A 22,385-nucleotide genomic window follows, 5' to 3' on the forward strand; every position below is an offset into this window, starting at 1 on the left:
TAGTGTTTGGAGAGAACTTGGTATAAAGTAAAAATGTAGCCAGTTGAACTGCAGAGTAAAAGAACGTAGACATACCTGACCAGACAAAAGCTTTCCAAGTGTTAGGAGACAGGAAGTAAATAAAGTAGAAAATTGCAGAATTTGTGTTTGCATTAGTAACTTTGAAGTTAAATCTCAATTTTGAAAAGCAGGGCTTCTTTATTGGAGTTAACGCCCTTTGTGAGTAGAACTACAAAGCATAGTAAGAGGAAGGGGAGAACAGTGTAAGGGGGTGAATGCAAACGACAAAGGGATTAGTAGGAAGGAGTTGGAACCCAAGATAAATGCAGATAGGAAGAGGAAAGCATGTTTGGATTGTTTTTTCAAGTGGCACTCAGAAATAAAAGTTTGGAGAAACATGGCCCTGAAGCTCTGACAAATTTGCATTTGCAAAAATAACTCCTACAAGACTTTCAGAAGTCTAGGAAAATTGTGGCTTTTGGATTATTACATTACCAAATTTGTGGAGTTGTTTAATAGGTTTTCAATGTGCATTAAAATTTCCTGGGAGCAGGGGGATGGGCTTTTAAATTCTGATGTCCAGGTGTGTGCTCCAGGCCTACTAAATCTCTGGGGTTGGGACTCTTCGATGTTTTTTAAGTTGCCATAATTCCAATTTTTGGCCCAAATTGTGAACCACTCACACCAAAGGCAAAACAAAACAAAAAACCCTGTGTGATAAAGAGGGGTGAGGATTAGGAAAGGACACAGGGGTTTCAAGAAACGGTGGCTGGGTGGCTGGCCAATAAGTTTAGTAGAGGGATGACTGTATATGTCAGGATTAAGTGCAGTAAGAGGACATGTGAGTGGTATGTTTTCATCAAAGAACTGAAGGCAGCTAAAAGGGCCAAGGTGTACCCTCATTAAAGTCTAGGCCCCAGAGTAAAGAAGGCACCCAAAGAGTCATCTGGTGGTTAGGGAGGGGAAAAAATTCCTTGTTATCAACGCATGTTATAGTGAGCTGTTAAAGCTATAGTACTGTCAGTAAAACTTTGTGGCGATGGAAGTGTTTTATGATGCATTGACCAGTATAACAACTGGTGACTTTACTGAGCCTTGAGATGTGGCTAGTGTGAAGAGTTAGATTTAAATTTTTATTTAGAGACGTGTGACGTGAGACTACTTTATTGGATAGTTAAGTGCTGTAGAATATTGAGAAGTTTCCAGACAAGTGCTGCTAGTGGTTACTAACTCAAACGTACATGAACAAATGTGACTCCAAGATTTTGTGTGCCCTGAGTTCATTGATGTTTTCTTTCGTAGACCTTAGGCTTCAATATTGAAGATTTCCCTAGTGAGGGCATCTTCAATGGGACGATATGGCAGGCTTAATCCATGTTGCTCACACCTTCATATAGCAGTGCCTCTTACAGAATAAACTATTGTTAAATAGGAACCCATCTTGTCAATCAGTTGCTTCATGCCCAGGGAAGAGAGTATGTTTTATAGGCTTCGTATGTGTGCAGCCTGTTAGGCCAGCGTTTAATTGACATAGACTGTTGTTTCTCAAACAACAGTTCTATTATGTACGTATGCAAGTAATTTCTGTGCTTCAAGGAGCTTCAGAGAGATTGCCTTGTTCAAAACCCTATGGTTATTCAAATGGTAGAGCCAAAAATTTGATCTATGTTCTGACTTAACTCCATGGGCTTTGGACCTTGGCAGAGGAAATGGTGTCTTTGAACTGTAGCCTGTAGTCCTAGAAATTGAATAAACTATTTCCTAAATAGAGGTAAGAGACTAGGATCCTAGCAACTTCTCTAAGTTAACAAAAGGGGAAAAATATCCCCATACCATTTTTCTCTTCATTCTATTAATGAGGGCTAGAGTCGTTTCATAGATTGAATAGTTTGAAGAGCATATTGAGAAGTGCCTGGCTAACAGCTGAAAGTCTGCCATTTCATGCGACTTCGTGAGGCTTTAGAAGTGAAGCAGGAATATAGAGAAAATACAGCTTCTCCCACCCACAACGTGTATTTTAAACCATTTCTTCTGGCCCAGAAGACAAACTCTTCCAAATATCTTGGAAAAACCACAGTTTCTACTCTTTGGAGACAAGAGTCTCACTTTAACACCCAGGCTGGAGTGCAATGGCGCAATCGCAACTCACTGCAACCCCTGCTCTCAGGTTCAAGTGGTTCTCCTGCCTCAGCCTCGTGAGTAGCACTCGACACCACACCTGGCTAATTTTTTTGTGTTTTTTGTAGAGACGGGGTGTCGCGTGTTGGTCAGGCTGGTCTCGATCTCCGCCGACCTCAGCCTCCCAAAGTGCTGGTATTACAGGTGTGAGCCACTGCGTCTAGCCGATTTTCTACTCTTGATGCCTGCCATGGACTATTACAAGCACCTGGCAGTGACATTGCACGAGTTCTAAAGAAAGACTTGGTCTTTCCCACAGGGACATTAATGTGAGAGAGGTCCAGTGACAAAGATTCAGTCACTTTTGCAGACCCTCACAAGCCACAATAATGAAGTTGCAGTGAATTTGGGACATAGCCTTCCCTCCCCAAAATTCTTGATCCAAGAATCCACCCGTCAAGTTCAATGACTCAGACTCCATTTCTAGTGTGGTCGTTGGTTAACAACTTTACTAGTTTCCATCCAGGCTTAACCTTTCTATGGACCATAATGTCTTGGTGTCTGCAGCATTTATTGTCCCTCCCTGTTTTAAGGATACTTAAGTTTTTAAAGAGGCATAAATACTTCAAAGTCCCCGTTGGCCCTCCTGGGGGAAATTACCTCAAACCACAGGGCAGTCTGCTAAATAACCAGCTAGAGCTAGCTGCCAGCCCAACTTTGCCCAGATCTACAATATTATTCTCGTTACTTTAGTTTACTCATCCCCCCAAACTTAGCTTTCCCCCAGAACTTTATATCCACTCTCCATAAAAGCTTCTGTAGCACCAGCTTGGTCAGTCCCAAGGTCCCAGGTGCCACTGGGGTCTAGTTGACAAAATTGTTGGTATGGTTTGGCTGTTTCTCCACCCAAATCTCATCTGTAATTGTAATCCTCATGATCCCCATCTCCATGTTGAGGGAGGGACTCGGTGGGAGGTGACTGGATCATGGGGGCAGTTTCCCCCATGCTGTTCTTGTGAGAGTTCTCATGAGATCTGATGGCTTTATGAGGGGCTCTTCCCCCTTTGCGTCCTACACAAACCCTGTCTCGCCTGCTGCCACGTAAAACGTGCCTGCTTCACTTTCCGCCATGATTTTAAGTTTCCTGAGGCCTCCCCAGCCATGCAGAACTGTCAAACAAGATCCTTTATAAATTACCCAGTCTTGGGGAAGTTTTATACAGCAGTATGAAAGCAGCCTAAACAGTTGTTTTCATACGTGCTGGAAATGCTGTGATCTGCCCTGCCATTGTCCCCATCCTGGACTGACCCTCAGTATTTTTCCTTTGAGTGGTGACCCAGCTCTTTGCCTTGAGCAGCAGGAGTAGCCCTTGGTAGAATCTAGTTCCCCAGGGGAAATCAAAGCAGCTTTATCTTCTCACTGTTAGCCAACCACCTCTCGAGACAGCCTTAGTGTTTGCTCTTTTATCCCCTCTCACCTGGGAATACAATTGCCCCTGCAGCATAATGGCCCTACTGTTCCCTCACCACCTCCCCCAGCATGGGGATCAGGAATATGGCAGTACTCCTCAGTGAAGTATATGCTGCCTTGTTTTAAGCACTCACCCGAATGTGTAAGGACATCTTTCCTCAAGAGCTTCTCACTTCCTGAGGAGTCTGTAGTCTTCATTCAAATGTCTTGATGGCTCATTTTCCAGAAATCTCTGTAGGTCTTGAGAAGCATTGTCCTAGCTTTGGTTTATCTGAATAGTCCTATTTAAACTTGTCCCACACAGATAGCAGCCTCTTGCTTGCCCTTCTGTTTGTACACTTGTCTATTTTCTCTTTCTTTAAATGCCTTTTGGGTGTTAATACTTCATTGGTGGTTCCATAGCCTTGTCCCCCTTTCTTTTGCAACTTGAAGGCAATTCTCAGTTCTCTTCTTGAGCACATTCATACTTAGCAGCTTCTGAATATCCCACCCACAATTAAGGTACAATCTGGTCACATAACTTTTTCCCTAGGAAGAAATGTGCTACTCAAGACTAATAGCCAAGGTTAAGAACATGCATACTCTTGTATCTGATGTAAATGCATTAGTCTATTTGTTCTGTTTAGAAATAAAGATGGAACATCATATTTTATAGCTACTGTTAGTGCCCATGTGCCTTCTAAATATCTTTTGAATAGTTTTACTTCTCTCCATCTTGACAGCTACCATGCCAATCCAAGCTTCCATCACCTTGCTCCTGGCTTACTGCAGTATTCTCCTGTCTACGCTTCATCCACTTTTATCTCTTTCCAATCACTTGTTCATACAACAGCCATATTGGGTTTTTTTCAAAACACACATATAATCAGGGCACTTCTCAACTTAAAACCATTTCTGGCATTACTTGCCCTTAGGATGACAAAACTTTTTAACACAGTCCACAAGGCCAGAGATAGCCTGACCCTTGCTGATCTGTCCAGCCTCTACTATATGTCCCCTTACTTTCTCTGTTCCAACCACATTGGACTTTGTTCCTCTTACTAGTCATGCTCCCCACCTATTTGGTTCCCTAGTTAACTTCTCTTCATCCTTCAGGTTTCAACTTGTGTCACTTCCTCCAGAAAGCCTACCCTTTCTTTCTTAACCAGGCCGATAGGCTGTCAAAACCAGGAATCTCTTCTTCGTAGCACTACAGTCATACTCATTGATATGTGTGATTATTAATGTGGGTTTTTTTAAAAATTAGAATGAAACTCAAGAGCAGGGACCACATCTATTACTTGTGATTAATATATTCCTAGTGGTTAGCACAGTGTCTAGACAAAATATATGTTGAATGAATAAATAGAAAAGGGAGAGGAAAAAGGGAAGGATTGACCCTCTGTGAGGCAGTCTTGCAAACAGCAGAAATGCAAAGCAAAGCTGAAGAACTAACTATTCAACACACACCTAGAGGAGCGTTGTAATGTCTTGTGCCTGTCTCAAATGGGTGCATTCTTATGGGTAAGTTTTACTAGTCCAGCTTTCACTGTAATAGTTCACATTCCTCTCCTAGAGTCAGTCTCCAACAAATCCCTCAGTAATTCGTAATCAGTAATCTCATGCCAAGGATGAGAGAGGGGCATTATCCAAAAAGTTGGGTGTGTCCATTTTTTTTTTGAGTCTCGCTCTGTTGCCCAGGCTGGAGTCCAGTGGCACGGTCTTGGCTTACTGCAACCTCCGCCTCCCAGGTTCAAGTAATTCTGCCTCAGCCTCCTGAGTAGCTGGGATTACAGGCGCCTGCCACCTCGCCCGGCTTTTTTTTTTGTTGTTATTTTTAGTAGAGACGGTGTCTCACCATGTTGGTCAGGCTGGTCATGAACTTGTGACCTTGTGATCCGCCCGCCTTGGCCTTCCAAAGTGCTGGGATTACAGGCGTGAGCCACTGTGCCCGGCTGTTCATCTGTTTTTCAATACCTTTAAGTTCAGTTTCCCTTACAAAGCCCACTTTTTTCTTAGTGGGAATCTCTTGTACCACTTAACACCTGCATTCCTTAATTTTTAAAGTTAAAACACTTATATACTATAAAATGGACACATCTTAAGCATACAGCTCGATGAAGATTTACAAAGGAAACATGCCTGTTGAAACACCACTCTGATCAGGATGTGGAACATAACCAGCACTCCAGAAATCTCTCTGCCATCATTACCACCACTGGTTATCCTAGCTACTCTTCTGACTTATATCACCATAGATAGGTTTTACTTGTTTTGAAGCCATCTATAAATGGAATCATGGAAGTTTGGGCTTCCCTGAGAGCAGATCTTCAGAGAAAAAAAACTTGAGTGCAGTAGTTTATTTGGCGTTTGGCTCCAGGATGCAGGAGTGGGAAAGATGGTAGAGAGAGACAGAAGAAAAATCAATAGAAAGGTATTATGGAGGTTGGATATATAATGCTTCCCAGAATTGTCTGACCGAACAGGAGGCTGAAATATTTATCCGCTGGCTCCTGTTTCCAATTGATTGAGGGATGCCCCCAAGGAAGTTAACTTCACTGCAATTCTGAGCTGTAATTGACTTTAATAAGCTCCAACAGCACTGAAAGACATTTGGATTATTTTCAGTTTGGGATAATACTACTATGAACATTCCTGTACATGTCTTTTGAGAACACGCATGTGTACATTTGTGATGGGTATGTAATGGGGTGGAATTGCTGGTTCATAGAATATGTGCATATTCGCCTTTAGATATAGAGGCTGCCACACTAATTTATATTCTCACTATCTGTAAATGAACATTTCTGTTGCTCCACATCCTTGCTGGCACTTGGTATTGATTGATTTCTCTTTTAATTTTAGGCTTTTTAATACGTGTGTAGTGATATCTCACTTGCTGTTTGTTTGCTTTTTGGTAAATTTTTTATTGAAGTATAATTTACATACAGAAAATCACACAAATTGTGTACAGGTGTGATTTTTCACACCGTGAATACATGCAAAAACTGGTATGAAATTAAGAGTTGGAACATCACCAGTACTCCAGAAGCCCCATGCATGTTCTCTTCCAGTTACTATACCGCTATCCCAAGGATGGTCTATTAATTCAACAGCATAGATTTATTTTGCCTGTTTTTCAACTTCAAATAAATGAAATAATATATTATGTACTCTTGTGTCTGGCTTCTTTGACTCAACAGTATGTCTATACAACTCATCTGTATTGTTGCATGTTGTAGTTCGTTCATTCATACTGTTGTATACAGTATTGAATTGTATAAATATACTCTACTCATTCTGTTACTATGCATTTGGGCTGTTTCCAGTTTTGGCTATTATGAATAAAGCTGCTATGAACATTCTAGAATTGTCTTGTTGAACATATGTATTTCTGCTGGGTATAAAGCTTAAAAAGGAAATTACTGGAAAATAAGAGTATTGCCTCATGTTAGCTACCTGCTATTTTCACTGTAATTTCATCTATTCTGGTTGATGTGTAATAGTGTCATATTAACATTTTTTCTTTGCTTTTATAAAATAAATGTTTTTATGTTGGAATGTGAGATTTACAGAAAAGTTACAAAGACAGTACAGAGCTCCTTATATACCCTTCATCCAGTTTCCCCCTTATGTTAATATCTTAATGTTAACATGGTAACTTTGTCAAAACTAAGAAACCAACACTGACTGGCACATTACTATTAACTAAACTCCAGATCTTATTCAGATTTCACCAGTTCGTGTGTGTGTGTGTGTGTGTGTGTATGTATGTGTGTAGTTGTGCACTTTAACCACCACAATATACAGAATTGTTCCGTTGCCACAAAGGAACCCTTGTACTACCCACTTATTGTCACACCTTATCACCCATCCTTTCACCACCTTCCCTAACCCCTGGAAATCACTAATCTTCACTGTAATTTTGTCATTTCAAGAAGTTATGAATGGCATAATATATGTGATACAAACATAGCATATGTAACTTTTTGAGAATGGTTTCCCCTCCACAGTATGATGCTCTTGAATTCCATCCAAGTTTTATTGTATGTACCGATAGTTTTTCGTTTTTTAAAAGATTGCTGTGGATGTACCAGTTTGTCTAACTGCTCACTCATCTATTGTAGGACATTGGGTTGTTTCTAGTTTTGGGCTATTAAAAATAAAGCTGCTATGAACATTTGTGTATAAGTTTTTGTGCATATAAGTTTCCATTTCTCTGGGATAATTGTCCTGGAGTGTGATGGTGGATAATATGGTAAGTATATGTTTAGTTTTATAAGAAACTGCCAAACTATTTCCCAGAGTTGCTGTCTCACTTTACATTCCTACCAACAATAAGAGATGCAGTTCCTCTGCATTTTTGCCAGGATATAGGATTAGCACTAGTTTTTATTTTCACTGTTCTGTCAGAGATATATTGATACTGGTTTTCATTTGTTTGCATTTCCCTAATGGCTAATGATGTTTAACATGTTTTCATGTGCTTATTTGCCATCCATATGTCATCTTTGGTGAAATGTATCTGCGTGCCTCTTGCCCATTTTATAATTGGATTGTTTTTAACCATTGTGTTTTGAGAATTCTTTATATATTCTAGATTAAAGTCCTTTGCCATGTGATTTGCAAATATTTTCTCCCAGTCTATAACTTATCTTTTCATCTTAACAGAGCCTTTTGCAGAGCAAAAGTTTTTAATTTTTATGAAGTCCAGTTTTCCTTCCTTCCTTCCTTCCTTCCTTTCTTTCTTCTTTCTTCAGACAAAGTCTCACTCTTGTCCCCCAGGCTGGAGTGCAATGGCACGATGTCGGCTCACTGCAAACTCCGCCTCTTTGGTTCAAGCAATTCTCTTGCCTCAGCCTCCCAAGTAGCTGGGATTACAGGAGCTTGTCACCATGCCCGGCTGATTTTTGTATTTTAAGTAGAGACTGGGTTTCACCATGTTGGCCAGGCTGGTATTGAACTCCTGACCCCAGGTGATCCACCCACCTCAGCCTCCCAAAGTGCTGGGATTACAGGCGTGAGCCACCACAACTGGCCTATTTTATTTTATTTTTTTTGAGGCGGAGTCTCACTCCGTCGCCCAGGCTGGAGTGCAGTGGCACAGTCTCGGCTCACTGCAAGCTCCACCTCCTGGATTCACACCATTCTCCTGCCTCAGCCTCCCAAGTAGCTGGGACTACAGGTGCCCGCCACCACGCCTGGCTAACTTTTTTTTTGGTGTGTGTGTATTTTTAATAGAGACGGGGTTTCACTGTGTTTGCCAGGATGCTCGCTCTCCTGACCTCGTGATCCACCGGCTTCGGGCTCCCAAAGTGTGGCGATTACAGGCGTGAGCCACCGTGCCTGGCCTCCATATGAATTTTAGAATAAGCTTGTCTGTTTCTAAAAATATTGATTAGGTTGTAAACAGCCCCACAGGTTCATCTTGCCCGCTGCCTAGACGGAGCCGATTTATCAAGATGGGAATTGCAATAGAGAAAGAGTAATTCACACTGGAGTTTTATTACTCATCAGTCTCCCTGAGAATTTGGGGATTGAAGTTTTTAAGGATAATTTGGTGGGTAGGGAGAAAGTGAGTCTGAGTTCAGACAGGGAGTTCTGATTGGCCAGAGATGAAATAATAGGGAGTCAAAGCTATCCATCCTCTTGTGCTGAGTCAGTTCCTGGGTAGGGGCCCCAAAACCAAACGAGCCGGTTTATTGATCTGGGTGGCATCAGTTGATTCACTGAGTACAGGATTTGCAAAATATTTCAAGTACTTATCTTAGGTTTTATAATAGTGTTGTTATCCACTGGATCAACTTGGGAAGGGTCAGAATCTTGTAGCCTCTAGCTGAGTGAATCCTAAACCATAATTTCTGATCTTTTGGCTAATTTGTTGGTCCTACAAAGGCAGTCTAGTCCTCAGGCAAGAAGGGGGTTTGTTTTGGGAAAGGGCTGTTATTATGTTTGTTTCAAACTATAGACTGTACATTAAGTTCCTTGGCCTTAGTTTGGCCTACTGTCAGGAATGAACAAGAGCAGCTTTAGAGGTTAGAAGCAAGATGGAGGTTAGGTCAGATCTCTTTCACTGTCTCAGTTATAATTTCGCAATGATGGTTTCATTATAATAGGAAATATGTTAGATCTGTATATTAATTTGGGAGAATTGAACATGTTTGCCATGCTTAGTCCTCCAATCCATGAACATGGTATGTCTTTCCATTTATTTTGATCTTTGATTTATTTTATCATTGGTTTGTAGTTTTGAGCATACGGATCCTGTACAGGTTTTGTGAGATTTACACCTAAGTATTTAAGTATTTTTTTAATGATTGCAGATGATATTGTGTTTTAATTTCATCTTCTCCATGTTTATTACTGGTCTATAGAAATATAATTCATTGAGACCAGCCTGAGCAACATTGTGAAACTCCGTCTCTACAAAGAATACAAAAATTAGCCAGATGTGGTGGCACATGCCTGCAGTTCCATCTACTTGGGAGGCTGAGGTGAAAGTCTCCTTTGAGTTTGGGTTGCAGAAGTTGTAGTGAGCTGAGATCATACAACTGCACTTCAGCCTGGGCAACAAAGCAAGAACCTGTCTCAAAAAAAAAAAAAAAAAGAAAAGAAATATAATTCATTTTTATATGTTGATCTTGTATCCCGCAACCTTACTGAACTCTTTTACTGGTTTTACTGTTTCTTCTACCACTCTTTTTACTGGAGTACAGTGGCGTGATCTCGGCTCACTGCAATCTTCGATTCCTGGGCTCAAGCGATTCACCTGCCTCAGCCTCCCAAGTAGCTGGGATTACAGGCACCCACCACCATGCCCAGCAAATTTTTGTATTTTTAGTAGAGGTGGGGTTTCACCATGTTGGCCAGGCTGGTCTCGAACTCCTGACCTCAGGTGATCCACCCCTCAGCCTCCCAAAGTGCTGGGATTACAGGCATGAGCCACCATGCCCAGCCCTTTTTTTTTTTTTTCTCTTTTCTCTTTCTTTTTAAGAGATGGGGTCTCCCTACATTGCCCAGGTTGGTCTTGAACTCCTGAATCTCAGGTCATCTGCCCACCTCGGCCTCCCAAAGTGCTAGGATTAGAGGCGTGAGCCACCATGTCCGGCCCTGTTTGTTTTATGATAGCATCCTAATGAGTGTGAAGTGGTATCTCAATGTGGCTTTGATTTGCATTTACCTAATTATTAATGATGTTGAGCATCTTTTCATGTGCTTATTGACCATTTGTATATCTTCTTTGGTGTAATGTTTGTTAATTCAAGTTCTTTGCCCATTTCAAAATCAGGTTGTTTGTTTTAATGTTGTTGAATTGTAGCAGTTATTTATATAGTCTGGATAGCAATTTCTTATGAGATATATGACTTGCAAATATTTTTTCCCATTTTGTGGATTGCATTTTCACTCTGTGGGTAGTATTTTACAGTGTTTTTGAGGGTATCTCTTTTTATAGTTGTTTTGAGTGGTTGCTCTAGGTGTTGCCTTATACATACAAAATGGATTACAGTATACTACTATTGTTTTACCATGTCAAGTGAAATGTAGAAAATTTACCTTATTTATATACCTTACCCTCCCCATTCATAATACAATTGTATTAAATATTTCCTCTACCTATTAGAGAACCTCATTAAATAATTTCATGATTTTTGCTTCTACTGTTAGCAGTGGCAGAGATCTGAGTTACCCCAAGGTACCGGCGGCCTATCTGTATGGGTCCATGGCAAGTTCCAGAGCAGGAATGGAAGTTTATTTAAAAAGGCCTTAGAATAGGAAAGAAAGGAAGGTGCTCTTGGAATAAAAAAAAAAAAGCAGGCACGTGAAGTTTAATAGAGAAGGTCAAATGCCCTGTTTAACCATGATCCTAGGACTTTCGTAAGTTTGTCTCTTTCCCATGATTCTTCCCGTAGGGTGGGCTTTCCGCATGCCCAGTGCTTTCCTTACCCTTTGGAACCGAGCCTGTGCAGTGTGTTTAGGGAGTTATATGCATGCCCAATCTGAGGCTTTCTTCCTTTTTCTGGTGGTGCGTCCCCAGAAAATCATACTTCACCATTTTTGTCTCTTAACATCCATGCCCAGGAAGTTGCTTCTCCCTGGAACCTGCATTCAATTAACAGGTGTGGACCATCAGGAAATGGCCTCTCCCTGGCCCTGCCACATTATCATTTTTAGAGAGGCAATGTGGTAACTGCTGAACCATCACCAGACATTTCTAATGGGTGCAGGGAAAGTCAGTCCTCTCCTGTGCCACTCATGCCTGACTACCTGTAATATTGCCGTCAAATGTAATCTTTTTAAAAACCAAGAAGATAATTTTTTTGTTGTTGTTAACCATGTTTTTACCCTTTCCATTGTTCTTTTCTCATTACTGCTATTTAAAGATTCCTTCTTTTATCATTTTCCATCTGTTTCGAAAACTTCCTTCGGCCATTTTAAAGGATAGATTGGCTGGCAAAAGTTCTTAATTTTCCTTTATTTGAAAATGCCTTGGCCAGATGCAGTGGCTCACACTTGTAATCCCAGCACTTAGAGAAGCCGAGGTGAGCAGATCGCTTGAGCCCAGGAGTTCAAGACCAGCCTGGGCAACATGGTGAGACCCTGTACAAAATTAGCTGGATGTGATGGCACACGCCTGTAGTACCAGGTACTCATGAGGCTGAAGTGGGAGGATCAATTAAGCCTGGGAGGACAAAGCTGCAGTGAGCTCTGATTGCACCACTTCACTCCAGCCTGGACAACAGATTGAGACCCTGCAAAAAAAAAAAAAAAGAAAAGAACATGAAAGAGAAAGAAAGAAGAAAGAAAAAGAAGAGAAGAAGGAAGGAAGGAGAAGAAAAAGAGAAGAAGGAAGGAGAAAGAGAAAGAAAAAGAAGAGAAGAAGGAAGGAAAAAGAAAGGAAAGAAGAAAACCAGAAAAGAAGGAAGGAAGGAAGGAGAAAGAAAAAGGAAAAAAAAAAGAAAGAGAGAAAGAGAAAATGTGTGTAACTGAATTTCCATCCTGAAGGATATTTTATGCACATAAATGTCGGGTTGTCTATTCTCTCAGCACTTGAAAAGTGTGCCACTTCCTTCTGGCCTCTATGATTTCTCATGACATTTGAATTGTTGTTCCCCTCTGCTTCGAGTTGGTATTTGAATTTAAAAAATAATAAAATTAAATAAAAATAAAAATAAATGGATTGTTGTCCCCTTATAGGTAATGCACCTTTGGCTGATTTCAAGATGTTTTCTTTGTCCTTAGTTTTCAAATGTTTGATTATGATGTCCTTGTTCTGGATTTCTTTGGGTTCATCTGTCAAGAGTTTCCTCAGCTTCTTGAATCTACGTTTACGTCTGTTGCCAAATTTGGGGAACATCCAGCCATTATTTTTTTGAAATTTGTTCATCCCCACTCTCTTTCTCTTTTCTAAGACTCTGATCACACAAATGCTAGATCTCTTTTGTTATTTTCCAATGGTACCTAAGGCTCAGTTCTTTTTTTTTTTTTTCTTCCTGTTGTCCATGTAGGGTAATTTCTACTGTTCTGTCTTTATATTTACAGGTCCTTTCTTCTGTTATCTCCATTCTATTTTTTTTTTTTTTTTTTGAGACCAAGTCTCACTCTGTTCCCCAGGCTGGAGTGCAGTGGTATCATCTTGGCTCACTGCAACCTCCGCCTCCCATGTTCAAGTGATTCTCCTGCCTCAGCCTCCAGAGTAGCTGGGATTACAGGTGTGCGCCACCACACCCAGCTAATTTTTTGTATTTTTAATAGACATAGTATTTCACCATGTTGGCTAGGCTGGTCTCAAACTCCTGAGCTCAGGCGATCTGCCTGCCTCGGCTTCCCAAAGTGCTGGGATTACAGGCATGAGCCACCGCTCCCAGCCGCAGCTCTCCATTCTATTTTTAGCCATCCAATTCGTTTTCAATTTCAGTTATTGTGTTTTCAAATTTTAAAATTTCCATTTGGTTCTTATGTCTTCTATTTCTTTGCATAGATTTTCTAATCTTTCATTTGTTGTATGCATATTTATAATTGCTCAAAGCATTTTTATTATGTCTACATTAAAATCTTTGTCAGATAATTATAAGATTTGTGTCATCTTGGTGTTGGCATCTGTTGCTGTTACGGGATCCTTGGGGTGTCAATTTTCTGGCCTGAAACCTCTGGCCAGTGGTGCCTTTGCCTGAGTTTTCTCAGGCCTGCTGGGCTCATTCTGCCCACTTGGGTTTGCAGGCTGCACTCAGCTCACACTACCAGCATGGATCCCACATCTGCTAAGGGTGAGTCAGGCATGGAGTGGTGAGGGGTGTGTGAGCAAGCATGGGGTCCAGCCACTGCTGCAGTCAGACATGCTAGCTGCTGCAGTGGGGCCAGCAGCTCCGGGTGCTGGCAAGGGCCCTGGCTCTCTGCGAGGCTGTGGCTGGACCAGGTGCACTGCAAGCAGCTTCCCTGGCTAGCACCAGGAAATGCAGTGGTGTCTGGAAGCCTGGAGACGCCAGGCACTGCAGGACCCCAAAGAGGGAGTCACAGTCCTGGCTTGGGGAGCTCCCAGGTCCGGGTTCCCTGAGGAGTCACAGCTCTTCTCTCCTCTTCACCCGCAACATGGCAAGCAAGGGGCATGTTTCAGCCCTGTTTGTGTTATAGCTTTTTTAGCTCCACCATTCGGTGGGTCCCGAGTTCTTGTCCTGTGACCAGGAAGAATGAGGTATGCAGACAAGTGGAGGGTGAGCAAGATGAAGAGGAGCTTTATTGAGCAATAGACAACTTACCGGAGACCCACAGCGGGGTCTGCAGCCAGGGTGTCCCAAGAGTGTTCAGCTCCTAGTAGAGAGGAGGCACTAAAGTGGGTTTCTCCTTTCTGCAAGCAGGTCTTCCAGTCCTCTTCCCAGCTCTCAGTAGAGAGGAGGACTTGGAGTGGGTAGCTCCTCTCTGCAGCTGGTTGTCCTGTCGTCTGCTCAGCTCTGGCTGAATCCAGGGCTTTAATGGGTTCATAAAAACCCTCAGAGGGGAGGAAGTGTGCACTATTGGTCCATGGGCAGCCATGGGTGACTGGGAAAAGGCACCACAAGTTCCCACTCCATGGGACTGGCAGCCCAGCCCCCAGTCCTCCTTGGCCTGAAGGTGGGGTCTCACCAGGGACCTACCCCCTTCCACCCAGGAATCTGTCTGCCTCCTGCTGTCATTTATGGTATCCTCCCAGACTTTGCTCTGAGATGGGAAGGGGGAACAGCAGGGAGAAGCCAGGCAGTGAGAGCAGGCGCTTTCAAGCCTGCGAGGGCAGGGGGGCGTTCCCGGGTCCCCAAGAGTGCAGGTATGTCTGAGTCTCCAGCCAGGGTTTGGGTGGCGGCAGCTGCGTGTGGGGTTGGGGGAGGGGGGACAGGACTCCTGCCTGCTCTTCTGAGTGGGAGGCCCATGTCTGCAGCTGCAGTTTTGGTGGCTGCAGCTGTGCCCTGGAGGACAGGGATCCTGCCTGCTCCCAGCCCCGAAAGAGCGCAGGGAGGCTCGGATCTGCAGCCACAACTTGTGCAGCTGCAGCTCCGCCCAAGAGGGCGGGGCTCCTGTTTCCTCCATGAAGTGGGAGGCCCGGTCTGCAGCCACCGTTTGGGTAGCCGCAGCGGCACCCAGGGACGTCCTGCCCCAGTTCAGAAGGGGCAGGGCTCCCGCTTGTTCCCTCCGGCTCCACTAAGCATGCAGCCCCAGGTGCCTCCCTGCTGCAGCTGGTGTGATGGTAGTGGCAGACCATCTGGAGCAGCCGCTGCCATCATTGCCTCATTCAAATTGAGATTTTTCTGGGTTCTTGGTATGACAAGTGATTTTTTTTATTGTATCTTGGACATACTGGTATTATTTTATGATTTTCTGGATCTTATTGAAATTTTATATTTTAGCAGGCCTCCACTGACACCTTGCTAGTGGAGGAAGGAAGGGGACACCATCTTGGTTTTTTTTTTTTTTTTTTTTTTTTGAGACAGAGTCTTGCTCTGTTGCACAGGCTGGGGTGCAGTGGCACGATCTTGCTTCACTGCAACCTCCGCCTCCCTGGTTCAAGAGATTCTCCTGCCTCAGCCTTGCGAGTAGCTGGGATTACAGATGCCCACCACCACACCTGGCTAATTTTTGAAGTTTTAGTAGAGATGGGGTTTCACCATGTTGGCCAGACGGGTCTTGAAATCCTGACCTCAGGTGATCCACCCGCCTCAGCCTTCCAAAGTGCTGGGATTACAGGAATGAGCCACCATGCGGGGCCTGGACACCATCTTGTTACCACTGGGTGGAGGTGGAAGTCCATGCTTCTCCCTGAGCCTCTACTGACATGAGGAAAGGTGCCTCATTTTTGCTGGGTAGGGGTAGAAATTTAGACACCCGATTCAGCCTCCACTGCTACCACCGGTATAGGGAGGGGGGCACTGTTGCTGCCAGGCAGGGGTGGAAATCTAGACACCCAGCTCCGCTTCTGGGGACACTGCAGGAAGGCAGAATGGTGCTTCATTATTGCTAGGTAAGGCGGAAGTATAGGCTCCTCATTCAGCTCTGACTGCAGTTTTTGCCATGAAGTTTGGCTGGAGTACTGTAAATGTTGTCAAAAGATTTTCTCTCCTACTAGGCCACCCATTTTCCAGTTCTTTGGCTGGAGAAAGAACTGGGGTTTGGGGGACAGTTTTATCTGCCAATGTAATAATCAGCTGGCAATTTTAAAAAACAAGCCTCTGGGATTTTAAGTGGGATTGTATAAGCAAAATGGAATAAATCTTTAGAATTCTGATTCTTCCAATATATGAAAATGTTATAACCCTCCATTTGTTTAGGTCTTTAATTGTTTTAATATTATTTACTCGCTTTTAGCATACAGATCTTGCACATCTTTCATTAGAATTAATTTATTTTGGATACTGATGTAAATGCTATAATTTAAGATAACTTATTTTCCAATTATTTTTTTAACAATAATTTATTTTTATGTGTTGATTTTGTATTCAGGTCCTGCTAAATTTATTTGTTAATTCTGTATATTCATTTTGAGGTTTTTAAATTTTTTTATCTTTATTTATTTATTTTTTTGAGACGAAGTCTCCCTCTGTTGTCAGGCTGGAGTGCAGTGGCCCTATCTCGTCTCACTGCAACCTCTGCCTCCCGGGTTCAAGTGATTCTCCTGCCTCAGCCTCCTGAGTAGCTGAGACTACAGGCACCTGCCACCACACCCAGCTAATTTTTGTATTTTTAGTAGAGACGGGGTTTCACTGTGTTGGCCAGGCTGGTCTCGAACTCCTGACCTCATGATCCACCCACCTCGGCCTCCCAAAGTGCTGGGATTACAGGCATGAGCCACCGCACCCGGCCTCATTTTGAGTTTTTTATGTTATCTGTGAATAATGAAAATTTTGTTTCTTCTTTTCCAGTACTTACATACTTATTCCTTATTGCCTCATTGCACATTGTTAAATATAAATTGTCCAGTTTAATGTTGAATCAAAATAGTGACAGAGGATAAACTCATTTTATTCCATATCTCAGGGGGAAACCTTTTTTTTTTCTTTTTTTTTTTTTTTTGAGACGTGGTCTTGCTCTGTAGCCCAGGCTGGAATGCAGTGGTGCAATCTCGGCTCACTGCAACCTCCGCCTCCTGGGTTCAAGCGATTCTCCCGCCTCAGCCTCCTGAGTAGCTGGGACTACAGGCGCCCGCCACCACACCTGGTATTTTTTTTTTTTTTTTTTTGAGACGGAGTCTTGCTCTGTTGCCCAGGCTGGAGCGGGATCTCGGCTCACTGTAAGTAAGCTCCGCCTCCTGGGTTTGCGCCATTCTCCTGCCTCAGCTTCCTGAGTAGCTGGGACTACAGGCGCCCGCCACCACGCCCAGCTAATTTTTTGTATTTTTAGTAGAGACGGGGTTTCACCGTGTTAGCCAGGATGGTCTCGATCTCCTGACCTCATGATCCTCCTGCCTTGGCCTCCCAAAGTGCTGGGATTACAGGCGTGAGCCACCGCGCCCGGCCAGTGGGAAAGCTTTTAATATTTGGCAATAAATATTTTGTTTGCTATGCTTTTTTATAGTAATCTTTTCTCAGATTAATTAAGGAAATACTCTTTCATCACTACTTAAAAAGGTTTCTAAAAAAGTTTTTATTTATTTTGTTTCTATTGCTGCTGAACAAATTCATAGGAAAGATTTTTTTTTTTAAATCCTGAATGGGTATAGCATTTTATCAAATGCTTATTCTCCATCAGTTGTGACAAGTGCATTTTTATCCTTTAATTTAAATGTTAAATCAACTTTATATTTTTGGAATAAACTCAATATCATACAACATTTACCCTTTTATAGATTGCTGGATTTGTCTTGCTAATATTTTATTTAGAATTTTTGTGCCTATGTTTATGAGAGCAATTGACCTATAGGTTTCTTTCCTTTTAATGTTCTTTTCCAGGTTTTGGTATCAAGGTTGTGCTGGCCTCTTAGTATGAATTGGGCAGTATTTTCTCTTTTTCTAATCCCTGGAAGATTTTGCGTAATATAAATATCATTTATTCTTTAAGTGGGAATTTTTACTTTTTTTCTTTTAATTCTTCTTTCGTGACACAGACCTCAGGGGGTCCTAAGAACATGTTCCCCCGGATTTTTTTTTTTTTTTTTTTTTGAGATGGAGTTTCACTCTTTCGCCCAGGCTGGAGTCGAGTGGTGCAATCTCAGCTCATTGTAATCACCTCCTGCTGGGTTCAAGCGATTCTCCTGCCTCAGCCTCCCGAGTAGCTGGGATTAAAGGCACCCACCATCATGACAGGCTAATTTTTGTATTTTTAGTCGAGACAGGGTTTCACCATATTGGCCAGGCTGGTCTCGAACTCCTGACCTCAGGTGATCCACCCGCCTTGGCCTCCCAAAGTGCTAGGATTACAGGTGTGAGCCACCGCGCCCAGCCCAGGACCTAGAGGTTTTTTGTAAGATTTTTTTTTTCTTTTTTTTTAAGACAGATCTCACTCTGTTGTGCAGGCTGGAATGCAGTGGTACAATCTTGGCTTACTGCAGCCTCTACCTTCTGGGCTCAGGTGGTCCTCCCACCTCAGCCTCCTAAGTAGCTGGGGCTCCAAGTGAACGCCACCATGCCTTGCTCATTTTTTGATTCTTTTGTAGAGATGAGGTCTTACTACATTGCCCAGCCTGGTCTCAAACTCCTGGGCTCAAGCAATCCTACTGCCTTGGCCTCCCAAAGTGCTGGGATTACAGGTGTGAACCACTTTGCCTGGCCTGTAAGGAAATTTTAGATAAAAGATTTAAATCTTTATTAGGTATAGGATTATTCAAATTATCAGTTTATTTGTCTGTTTTGGTAAGTTATGTTTTTCAAGAATTTTTAAATATTTTAATTCTAAACTTGACATAATGTTGATAGTGTTCTTTTATCTTTATAATCTTTGTAGCATCTTATTGCCATTGTGATTGATTGATTTATTTAACAGTGAAGAATTGTGATTTAATTTGAAATCAGGCTATACAGTAGTTTATTACTTAATTTCTATGCAGTTGGGGATTTTATAGTTATCTTGGTGATTTACAGCTCAATTTCACAGTATTCATGAAGAGAACATAGTCAGTATTATTTCAATCCTTTGAAATTTTTGGAGACTTGCGACAACAGATAGATGTATGCTCTATTTTGGTAAATATCCACAAATCTTGAAAAGAACATATATTCTAACATATATTAGATGCTATTAGTGTTCTATATATGTCAATTATGACAAGTTTATTAATTGTGCTGTTCATATCTCTATATCCTTACCAATATTTTTGTCAGATTGTCCTATCAATCTATCGTTTTCCAAGGGAGAGGTGTTAAACTCCTCGACTATGATTGAAATTTTGTCTATTTCTCCTTTATGTCTGGTTGGGTTTTGCTTTATATGTGTTTGAGGTTATGTTATTAAATGTATACGGTTTTAGGATGACTATAACCTTCTGTTTGATTGGCCCCTTGGTCATTATAAAACGTCCTTCTTTGTGTCTAGTATTGCTCTTCCCCTTTATGTCTACTATGATTGATATGAGCATAGCTACACTAGCATTCTTTTGGTTAATGTATGAGATATATATATATATATATTTCATTCTTTTACTTTCAATCTTTTCCCTTATATTTTAGATGCTGCATCTAAAGAAATGCAGGATACATGTTTAATCCTTTCCTTTTTTTTCTTTTGCTAGTTTTCAAGATATTAAATGCATTTCCTATTATCAGCCACATCTGACCCTGGTAGCGAGCACCCCTTGACCCTGACCAACTCTGAACAGGGTTAACCTGAGAACCAATAGGATATTGCAAAAATAACTACGTGTGCCTTCTGAGAACTTCCAAGGTCATAAAATACATTGTTACTTTCTATGTGGGGAGGCAGTCGTCATGTCATGAGAATACTCAGCCCTGTGGAGAAAAGCTGAGGCCTCCTGCTGACAGTTAGCACTGACACCAGCCATATGAGTAAGTTATCTTCTAAGCATATCCTTCCTGTTTTCAATTGGCTGCAGCCCCAGTTGACAACTTAACTGCAACCCCATGAGACAGCCAAGGCACAATTTCCTAACTATATGCTCCCAAATTTCTGATTCATAGAAAACTGTGTGAAATAGTAAACGTTTATCGGTTTTATTGTTTTTTTTTTTTTTTGAGATGGAGTCTTGCTCTGTTGCCCAGGCTGAAATGCGGTGGTGCGATCTCAGCTCACTGCAACCTCTGCCTCCTGGGTTCAAGCGATTCTCCTGCCTCAGCCTCCTGAGTAGCTGGGACTACAGGCACCCAGCTAATTTTTGTATTTTTAGTAGAGACGAGGTTTCGCTATATTGGCTGGGCTGCTCTCAAACTCCTGAACTCAGGGTGACCTGCCCTCCTCAGCCTCTCAAAGTGCCGGGATTACAGGCATAAGGCCAATGTTTTATTGTTTTTTAAAAGCTGCTAACTTCTAGGGCAATTTATTACATGGTAATAAGTAACTAATACAGATTTTGGTACATGGATGTGAGATGCTGCCATAGTAAAAATCTAAAAAGTTGGAGTGGCATTCATAGTGGCAGGAAGCTGCAAGAACTTTGAGGAAAGTGTCACTGAAAGCCTAAAATTTCTTGAGGAGACTGTTAGTTAAATTCTGATAGCCTTTGAGAAGGCTACAAGTGTGCACTTAAAGACACATGAGGAAGGTGTTACTGAAAACTGGAGACCAGTTTAAAGCTCATAGGAATATGCTTGCCTCTTTTAGTGAGTATTTTGGTGTTATCTACAGAAGCACTTCTGAGAATAATGTCTTTTTGATCAGAATCAGGCTGATGAATTTCAGAAACAGTTGGAGTTTACATACATAGAGACATTACATCTTGACAGAGATATTTAGCACTACTGGAAACATTGAATTGAACCAACAGACTTGTCTTCTTACTCTATTGTAAGATCGTAATAATTGGGAGAAATCAAAAGTATCTACAAATTTAGTTCAGGCAAATCGTGAACAAGAGGTTTTGGCAAAGAAGTCACCTCAAACTAAAAAGAATAAGAAGTCTTTCAACTCCCAGAAGACAGAATAGAATAAAACAGTGTAATATCTCAGTGACATTTTAGAGAATGCATCTATTGAATCATTCCTAGATGCAAATAAATTGTCCACACCCAGAGTAGAACAAGTTGCACAAAGAAATAATTCAGAACTTGAGCTGACATAAGCTGTGGAAAATTCTTTTCTAGCACAAGATGTGCAAACTGTTACAGTGAAACAGAAATGTGGAAAATCACAGCCAAGCTGTGCTCTGAAAGAACACTCATGTCTAATATAGCCAGTGTACAAGATTATAGTAACCAAAACAACGTGGTATAAAAATAGACACATAGATCAATGGAACAGAATAGGGAACCCAGTAATAAAGCCATATACTCATAGCCAACTGATTTTTGACAAAGTTGACAAAAACATACACTGAGAAAATGACACTCTTCATTAAATGGTACTGGGATTTTTTAATTTTTTTTAGGACATAGTCTCACTCTATTGCCTAGGCTGCAACCTCTGTCTACTGGGTTGAAGAGATTCTTGTGCCTCAGCCTCCCAAATAGCTGGGATTACAAGTGTGTGCCACCACATCTGGCTAATTTTTGTATTTTTAGTAGAGACGGAGTTTCACCACGTTGGCCAGGCTGGTCTACTCTCCTGAGTAGCTGGGATTATAGGTGCCTGCCACCACGCCTGGCCAATTTTTTGTATTTTTAATAGAAATGGGGTTTCACTATGTTGGCCAGACTGGTCTTGAACTCCTGACCTCGTGATCTGCCTGTCTCGGCCTCCCAAAGTGCTGGGATTACAGGTGTGAGCCACCACGTGCGGCTAGGAACATTTTATATATATATGTGTAGTGTACACACCATGGAAGACACACACATATATATACACATACACGCACCTCCATAACATATATGTATCTGTTATAAATACATATATATTGTGTATATACATACACACACATATATACATACATACACACACCATGGAGTATATACATACGTATGTATATATGTAGCGTATACACACGTATGTATATATGTAGCGTATACGCACGTATGTATATATGTAGCGTATACGCACGTATGTATATATGTAGCGTATACGCACGTATGTATATATGTAGTGTATACGCATGTATGTATATATGTAGTGTATACATATATATAAAACGTGTGTGTGTGTGTGTGTATACACACATACCATAGAATACTAATCAGCCATAAAAAAGAATATAATCATGTTTCTGCAGCAACATGAATAGAACTGGAGGCCATTATCTTAAGTGAAATAACTCAGCA

General features: G+C 41.7%; 1 pseudogene; it reads left to right on the top strand.

Moving 5' to 3' along the window:
* The first annotated feature begins 20,728 nt into the window (after positions 1-20,728).
* LOC115930600 (myoneurin-like) lies at positions 20,729-21,364 on the top strand (annotated as a pseudogene).
* The last annotated feature ends 1,021 nt before the right edge of the window (positions 21,365-22,385 follow it).

This window comes from Gorilla gorilla, chromosome 15 (assembly GCF_029281585.2).
Source record: "Gorilla gorilla gorilla isolate KB3781 chromosome 15, NHGRI_mGorGor1-v2.1_pri, whole genome shotgun sequence".
NCBI classification, from domain to species: domain Eukaryota; kingdom Metazoa; phylum Chordata; class Mammalia; order Primates; family Hominidae; genus Gorilla; species Gorilla gorilla.